Source organism: Melopsittacus undulatus, chromosome 10 (assembly GCF_012275295.1).
Source record: "Melopsittacus undulatus isolate bMelUnd1 chromosome 10, bMelUnd1.mat.Z, whole genome shotgun sequence".
Lineage (NCBI taxonomy): Eukaryota > Metazoa > Chordata > Aves > Psittaciformes > Psittaculidae > Melopsittacus > Melopsittacus undulatus.
The window spans coordinates 8,095,625-8,103,436 of NC_047536.1; positions in this window are offsets into that span (position 1 = coordinate 8,095,625).

Genomic DNA, 7,812 nt, shown 5'->3' on the forward strand with positions numbered 1-7,812 from the left:
ATAAGTTGCTAATTGTTGGTTCCACTCTCTTTAACATAAATCTTCACACACTAACTGGCTGAAAACCTAGTTTTCCCTTAAGATAGGCAGGAAAAGGAACATGTAATTGCTTAGTTATGGCTGTGTCAGTACAGGAGCTGTCTGACTCAGCCAGTGAACTTTTGAGCTGATTCATGCTCACTCATGAATGCAGATTTTTTCCATACAGTCAGTAAATAGCTGCTGCTTTTTGCCCCTGACTACTTGTTTTTATTGTATATAGGAAATGCCTCTGGTTTCCAAAGCATCTGTAGATGGTTTGTGTATATGACCAGAATTTGCTTCAAGTCCAGTATACTGGTATAAAAATGCACATATAGTTAGTATTAAACTAGGTGGCTTGTGTGCTATTAGTAATGTGCTATGTGAGGGTGGGAGAACTCTTAAAGGCTAATTTGCTGTGCTGTGAAACATTTGTCTGTGTGCATACAACAGCTGTGCCTGCAGAAATGCACCTTCTCACATGCCCTACCATCAACTATAGCTTGATCTAGGATTCATTTTAAAGCTGCTGAGTTAGCAGCCTAACAAGTGACAGTTTACTAACTTACCATGGTGAAACCCATAGAGCAGATTAGTTTATATACCGTGATATGATTTTACACATTGTTGTTAATGACTTTAGGTTTTGAACTTTGGCATAAATGTGACTACAGAAGATTTCTATGATGCTTCGCTCTTTTGAAGAGGCAAAACTATTCAACACTGTGTATGTCCCTCTGTAGAAAATCCTGAGGTAATGTGGAAATGGAAATACATTAGAGGAAAAGAAGGTGCATAATGGAAGCAGCAAGAGATTTGCTACAGCAGCTTTTCTCTTGCATGTGCTGTCTCTAACTGGAGGTGGAGTGCTAAATACCAGATAATGATGTGAATGCTGAGAAATTTGCTTTAGTGCAGGATCAAAGTTAATGGTTTAGTTGTAACATATTTAACCACAGATAATATATTCAGTAATATTCAGACAAAACATAACTGTGACCCTTTTTAGAAGTGTTTCAAGTAATCTGACTCACTGATTCAGTCGTGTTTACTGTTTAACACAGCATGTACAGGAAAATGTTACTGCATTTCTAGCATGTTGCACCAGATCTCCATCTGGCATCTCTAACTTTAGCCTTTTGGAGAAGTATTTATACAAATAATGTACTTATTTATATTCAATATTGCTTTCTGTAAGCAACTGAATCTTGCAATGGTTTTAACTTCTTAAACATTACACCCATTTTACACATAGTGGTAATGTAGCAACTAAATTTGCTGTGTCCGTCTCATGAGAGCTCTGAGTGACTGTGATTGTATCCGTGGTCTGGCCAGGAGAGCTGCTCTCTTCACTAAGGCCAGTATCTGAAATTGAGGAAGGAGTAAAGCAGATGAATTACTTTCCTGCTCAACCTTTGTTAGTTAAATGAATAAATAACTATTATTCATATATGAACAGGTATAGCTTGTGTCAGCAGGAGCTGCTGTACAAACTGGAGTTTGTGTGCCAGTCTGGTTTCAGTAGTGGTCTGTTTGAGCCATGCATGCAGGACACTGCCAGGTCCTCGTTGTGAGGGCTGGAGATGCTCTGGTTTGTTTCCTGAAGGACAAAATGTTACAGTTGTCATTTTGGTGTCTGATGTCTTCTGTGGATCCTTGAGTCTGCACCGGGGGATGTGTGTTTACGGGCTCTGCAGCAGCCAGGTTTGCTGATGGGGGGTGTGCAGCAGTCGTGTTTTCTTCTGCAAGCTTTTGATTCTATCAGCTGAAGAGGAATGACTGCACCAGCAGCTCTGTGAGAGCAAGGGAGCTGAAACCCGGTAAGAAGCACGAACTTGACCCACAACCCCTTTGCTCATGGGCTAGGCCATCTCTTGAGATTTCCTCATTACACTAAATCTTTTCCCATGAGGGTTATATCTCCTTCGCAGGACTCGGAACCAAACCGGTGTTCATGTCTGAGCTCTCCGGGTTGGATTGTTGAGACCGTTTGCCCGTCTAATCCCCCTGTATCCCGGTATCTATAACCTCGCCGTTGCCGGACTTGCTCTGGCAGCGACTGTGTGCCGGTGACTGGCCGGGGGCTGCTCTTGCGCTGGTCCCGGCGGCCGGCAGGGGGCGCTGCCCGCCTGGGCTGCCACTCCGCTGAGCTCCGCGGCAGCGCTGGCTGAGGGCAGCGGGGGCTCCCGCGATGTTCCATTGGATTTAGCGAGTTCTGGCAGCAAAGTTTTGACTACTTAGGAGAAAATAAGGCTTAGGGTTAAGGCGTTTGGGGTCAAGAATCGCTTTCTTGTTTTAATTTAAATGGAACTTTCTTTTCAGACACTTTTCATTGGTGCGAGATAGTCCGGGTGACACAGGCTCAACCTCTTGAGCAAAGAACAGCTGATACAAATACATAAATACCCCTCTATCAGAGCTCTAGATAAACTAAGTGGATATCAATCACTTCCTTTCCTTTTGTTGGTGCTTAAGCAACTTGATTCCAGGAGGTCAAAAAGGTACAACAGAGCATATTTAGAGTTTTGAAAGTAGTATATATTGTACAATGCCACAGTTAACAATCTCTTTTAAGAAAGTTTGCAGCACCTCAATGATACCTTATGTCTATTTAATTTTCTACATATATCTCCAAAAGACCCTATATACCATTTGGAAAACTATCACCACATTTATAGAAGTAGATGGAGAGATATCAACCTCTAGCAATTCTGGTTTGTAGTTTCCAGGTTGTAAAGGGATATGATCTTTTATGTCTGAGCTTCTCCTCATCACTCCATTTTGTTTCCTTTTTGGTCAGTCTGTTACTCAATTGTCATGTCAAGCCCTGGAGGAGTGCCTAGTTGTTAAACTTGCCTCAGGAAGGAGTCCAGATGCCTTCTGTCTGAATGTGACAGGCTTTCCTCTTCACACTGAAGTCCAGTCTGACACCTCTCTCTCGGTTCCTGGCAGGGGAAGCAGGCTGCTGTCACTGCAGATAAGATGGCTGGGTGATGCTGCTCTGTTCATCTCTCTACAACAGAGGAAACTCTGGCTGGGGCTTTTAGCTTTACTGTGTCATCTTTGGAATGAACTATGAAATCCATTTACAGACCATTTATCAAAGTGATTTGCATCTGGATATCAAAGCGAGCTGTTTGCTAGAGTTCAAAGGCAGCTTTGCAAACATTGAATCTGATAGGTAAGGAAAATGACAAACAAAACTTCCATATGATAGGTAATTTCTGTCCCCTGTTTCCTCACATGCTTTCCATGCATGTGGCTTCAGGGGAAGAATCGAACAGGAAGGAAGGATTATTTTCCCTAGGTTAGCTCTAATTTAACAGTCCTTGCCAACAATACACTTCCTTGGTGAGTTATACCTTCATTAAATACATATGCCCATAGTGCAGATGCAGTAATCACAGGGGTCTCCTCTTATGGTCAGTGAAGAGAAAGAAGCACTTCCAGCCCTAATTCAGCTGGCCAAAGGCAGGTACTGACCTGGAAAGTGAGTCTGAGATGACTTGTGCCACTGTAGGCAAGTGCTTGAACTGCTTTGTGATTCCCTTTCCCCACAGCAAATAGGGGTTGGTAATAGTTCGTCTGGAAAGATGTAATCATGACTGTGAGTACCTCAAGTACCTGAGAAATGTCATCTAAATAGAAAGTGCATAAGGGAAATAGATAAAGCAGAAAGCATGCTTGAGATGTGAGCACTGTGGAGAGAACAAGACATCGTGTCTCAGAGATGGGCAGTATGCTGTTTCTTGCTTTTTTCTTTGATTTTGGAGAAAAAATCAGTGTATGTCTTTTGGAAAGAAAAAGATTTTGAAGGTTTTTATTGGAGGAAAAGGTATAAGGAGATGATAGAGGTAAGAATTTTGCCACCACCAGTCTCTAAGCTCTTCAATGTGTTAGAAGCAGCTACAGACTCTTGCCATGCCCATGATTTCTGCTCTGAGTTACTAGTTCAAGCAATTCAAACTTAATCCTTTGCCTGGGGGAAGATAGGGCATCGGTATATATCTGTGTGCACTGCATGTGATAATAGGACAGCCAAATCTGAAGAGTTTCCATTAGTTCATTAACAGTCATAAGGTGTTGAGATACATGTTCTCCATTGCAGACTTATTATAGAGCAAAATCACCAGCTTTCTGTTTGCAGGAAAAACTTCTGCTTCCTTTGGTATGATGTCTGCAAAGGTGGATTTCTGCTCAAGAGTATTTCCTGATTTAGATGAATCTCCTTATCTATGTCTCAATCTGTTTCTTCTCCAGGAGCAAAAAGGTACAAAAATCAGATTTTATACTCAAGTTGACTCTGGCTTTGCTGCACTGCTCTTTCCAACCTGTCAGTTGAACAAGGAAGGGAGCAAGCAAGTGGAGGCTTTCGATTTAAACGTGCTTGGTCTAGCAAAGAGTAGAAAATCTGGCAGTTTGAAACAGGAAATGAGTTGTACTCTTGGGTGAGACTGTCCACAGGGAGCCAAGCTGGCAATGCAGTGCTCGATCTAGGCTCTCAGGGGCAGAAAACTCACCTCTCTTGGCTGCTCTAAGCTTATGCAACAGGAGCACAGATGTTCACAGCTTGAATTTCTGTGTGAAGATGATTGCCAGTAATGATCTTAGGACTGCCATTGAGGGCTGTAAAGGTAGCAGCAAGTGAAATCTTTCAAAGAGAGTAATGATCAAATGTCATGGCGCACAGTCATGGAAACTGGTGTGGAATAGACATATCTGTGTTAATCTATGTAGGTTTTTAAAGTAATCTCTGGATTAATAGCTGTTGTTCCATCACTGGCAATAGTTGTTGTAATAACGCTCTAGATTCTTCTTTGTGTTTTCTGTTTTCACAGATAGAGGGATGCCCTTGAATAGGGTTGGATTTGGAGATTAGTGATAAAAAGATGACTGTTGATATGGTTAGACAGCCCTTTCAGATACTCATTATGTCAAGAACCATGTTTGGTGGGTGAGATTCAGCTGTCAGGAATATGAAAACAGATTCATTACAGAGGCTGCTGGAAAGGGATTTAGTTCTGATATTCTGGATCATTGCCTGACCGAAGTACCCCTCATGCCAGCTGGAGGTCCTCATTTGGAGCCTCCTTAATCTTGACTTGGAAGAAAGCTTCAAGGGAGTAAAGTGTGGTATTTACTCAGCAAGGAAATACGTTTTCCAGAGAACTAAGCAGCCCCTTTCACAATATCTCTTAGAGAAACAGACCTTGGCACTACAGCTGTTGTGTAAGCAGCATCAACTAGCACTGCATTCCCATTCTGTTGTGGTCCAATGTTGTGGTTTAAGCCCAGCTGGTAACTCTGAACCACACAGCCTCTCGTTTATTCCCACCTTTATTTCCCCCTTATTATACTCAGGTATAATACAAAGCTACTATTACCACCACCAATAATAATACTGATAAGGGAAATAACATGGGGAGAGAACACAACCACTCACCACCTGCCTGGCCCAAGCAGTGGTCTGGGTCTGTTAGGTAACTCCCCCCCCCCCCAGTTTATAAACTGGGCATGATGTGCTGTCGTATGGAATACCTCTTTGGTTAGTTTGGGACAGGTGTCCCATCTCTGCTTCCTCCTGGCTTCCCCTTCTTCCTGACAGAGCATGAGACTGAAAAAGTCATTGGTCAGTGTAAACATTACTGAACAACAACTAAAAACATTGGTGTTATCAGCGCTGTTCCCAGGCTGAAAGTCAAAACACAGCGCTGCACCACCTATTAAGAAGGAGAAAGATGACTAGTACTGCAGAACCCAGGACATCCAGGAAAGATATTAGGGTTTCTTTGGGGGTTTTTAATGATTGAAGAAAAGAACTTCAGAAGATCGATGCAAACAATTTTAAAAGACAGAATTCTGTAAATTGTCAAATAATGTACACTAAAACAATGTTAAGGTCTTCTGCCAAATCCTTGAAATCATTTAAATAATAACCACATGCTTCACAGGAAATCTGGGTTTCCTAATAGCAAAGGCAATTTCAGCTCAGTTTAACAAGAAGTAGTGGAACTCCAATATTGAGTAAATTCTAATTAAATTGTATCTGTTTTTATAATTAGGTGAGAAAGTTCCTGTTATAAGGTAAGTCTATAGGATGCTGAATGAATATGACTGTTTTGAATTCTAAGAGATTTAAGCTATATAAAAGTTGAAAGAAAACAATGCTTGTATATTTTTATTGAGTTCATATTGGTAGAAAAAAACCCAACAGATTCATTGCCTTTTGGCATGATAGTAATCAGAGATGCCTCAGAAAATCCGATGCAGAGAAAAAGACTGAATCCTAAACTAGTGAAGGATTTACAGTTGACAGTTGCAGACTGAAAATGCTCCCCTTGGCTTTAGCGTTTACGAAGATGGGTGAGGAAAGCTCTTCAGAATGACTCAGAGTCTGCCATACGTGGGCTGCCTGCTCCAAGAAACCATCATTTTACTGGCTTTGTATTTTTCATCTGTGCTAGGAACTGAATGGATGCAATTTGGACCCAGGTGATTAGTTCTGTTGCACACTATTCAGTCAAGCCAATGCCAATAAATACCTTAAAAACCTTTTGATTCTTCCTCATCTTTGCTGGACAGAGCCATTTTTTAGTGTATTTCATCCTAAAAGCCACAAACCCTAATGGTGATCTTTAGGTCAAAGATATTTCTTAGTAATTCCTAAATTGAAAGTTATTTTGAGATACACAAAAGTATTTAAGTACAACTAATACACTGCTACTGGTTATTCACAGAGTTCTTGATCCCATTTAGGAGACAGTAGGAGAAGGCACGGTAAAATAAAAGCCATTGTAAAGTGTGCTGAAGTCAAAGGCAAGGTGAGTACCATTTAGCCCTCCTAGCTCTGACTCACCTTCTAGTTCTCAGTGGTTAAACCTAACATGTTTCCAATGTACATTCTCACCTGAAGTGTCCTTTCTTGTAATGGAGACTCATGTAGGATCAAAGTTTGGAAAAAGAGACTCTCTGGAGCAAGAGATTCATACTGCTCAGAATCAAGATGACCCCAAGAATGGTTTCTACTGCTCATGTGAGTCCATTTTGCATTGTGATTACACTCATTCTGTAAGTTCAGCCATCAGCACAGTGACTCTCAAACCTGTGACTCCTTCAGGTAGATATTCTAGGCCAAGGTGTGGGCTCCTATGACTGTAAGTAAATCATAACCCGTAATGAATTAAGCTTATTAGTATGACAGTATCTCTATAAGCAAATGGTGGTTGTATGTGCCCTGCTATGTGCTTGTGACTGGAAATGTGCAGAGAACAGAGCATAGAGAAAGAGAATTTCAGTGTGCCCAGTTTGAGTTTTCTGCTCAAGTCCTCTGCACATGCGTAGTATGTGTATGACCTCTCTTTGAAGTATAACACTTCTATATTGAGACTGTGGGGTGATTTTAGCCTTCAAACAAGCTGAATGTGGAAAATGTAAATTGGAGCCAGGCACTACATGGGTGAGAAGCAAGTAAGGGCTTCCCACACATCTCTACAAATACCCTTCAGCTGCAACACTGTCCCTCAGTTTCCACTGTGAGTCCCTTCTAAGTAATGCTAATACACTGCAATTTGAGTGTAGGCACAAAGGCAACGTACCTTGGTGTAACGCAGATGGAAGCTGTTGCCTTCATTTTTAAGATATAGTAGTAAATATTTCCATTTCTTACTGTGTTTGGATGGGCATTGGATCCTGCAATAGGAGCAGGTTGCATACTACATTTCTGAACTGAATGGGAAGGCTTCTGAGAGTTTTTGGAAGCATTTTTTGAATGTTTTGCTGAGATATGATTTC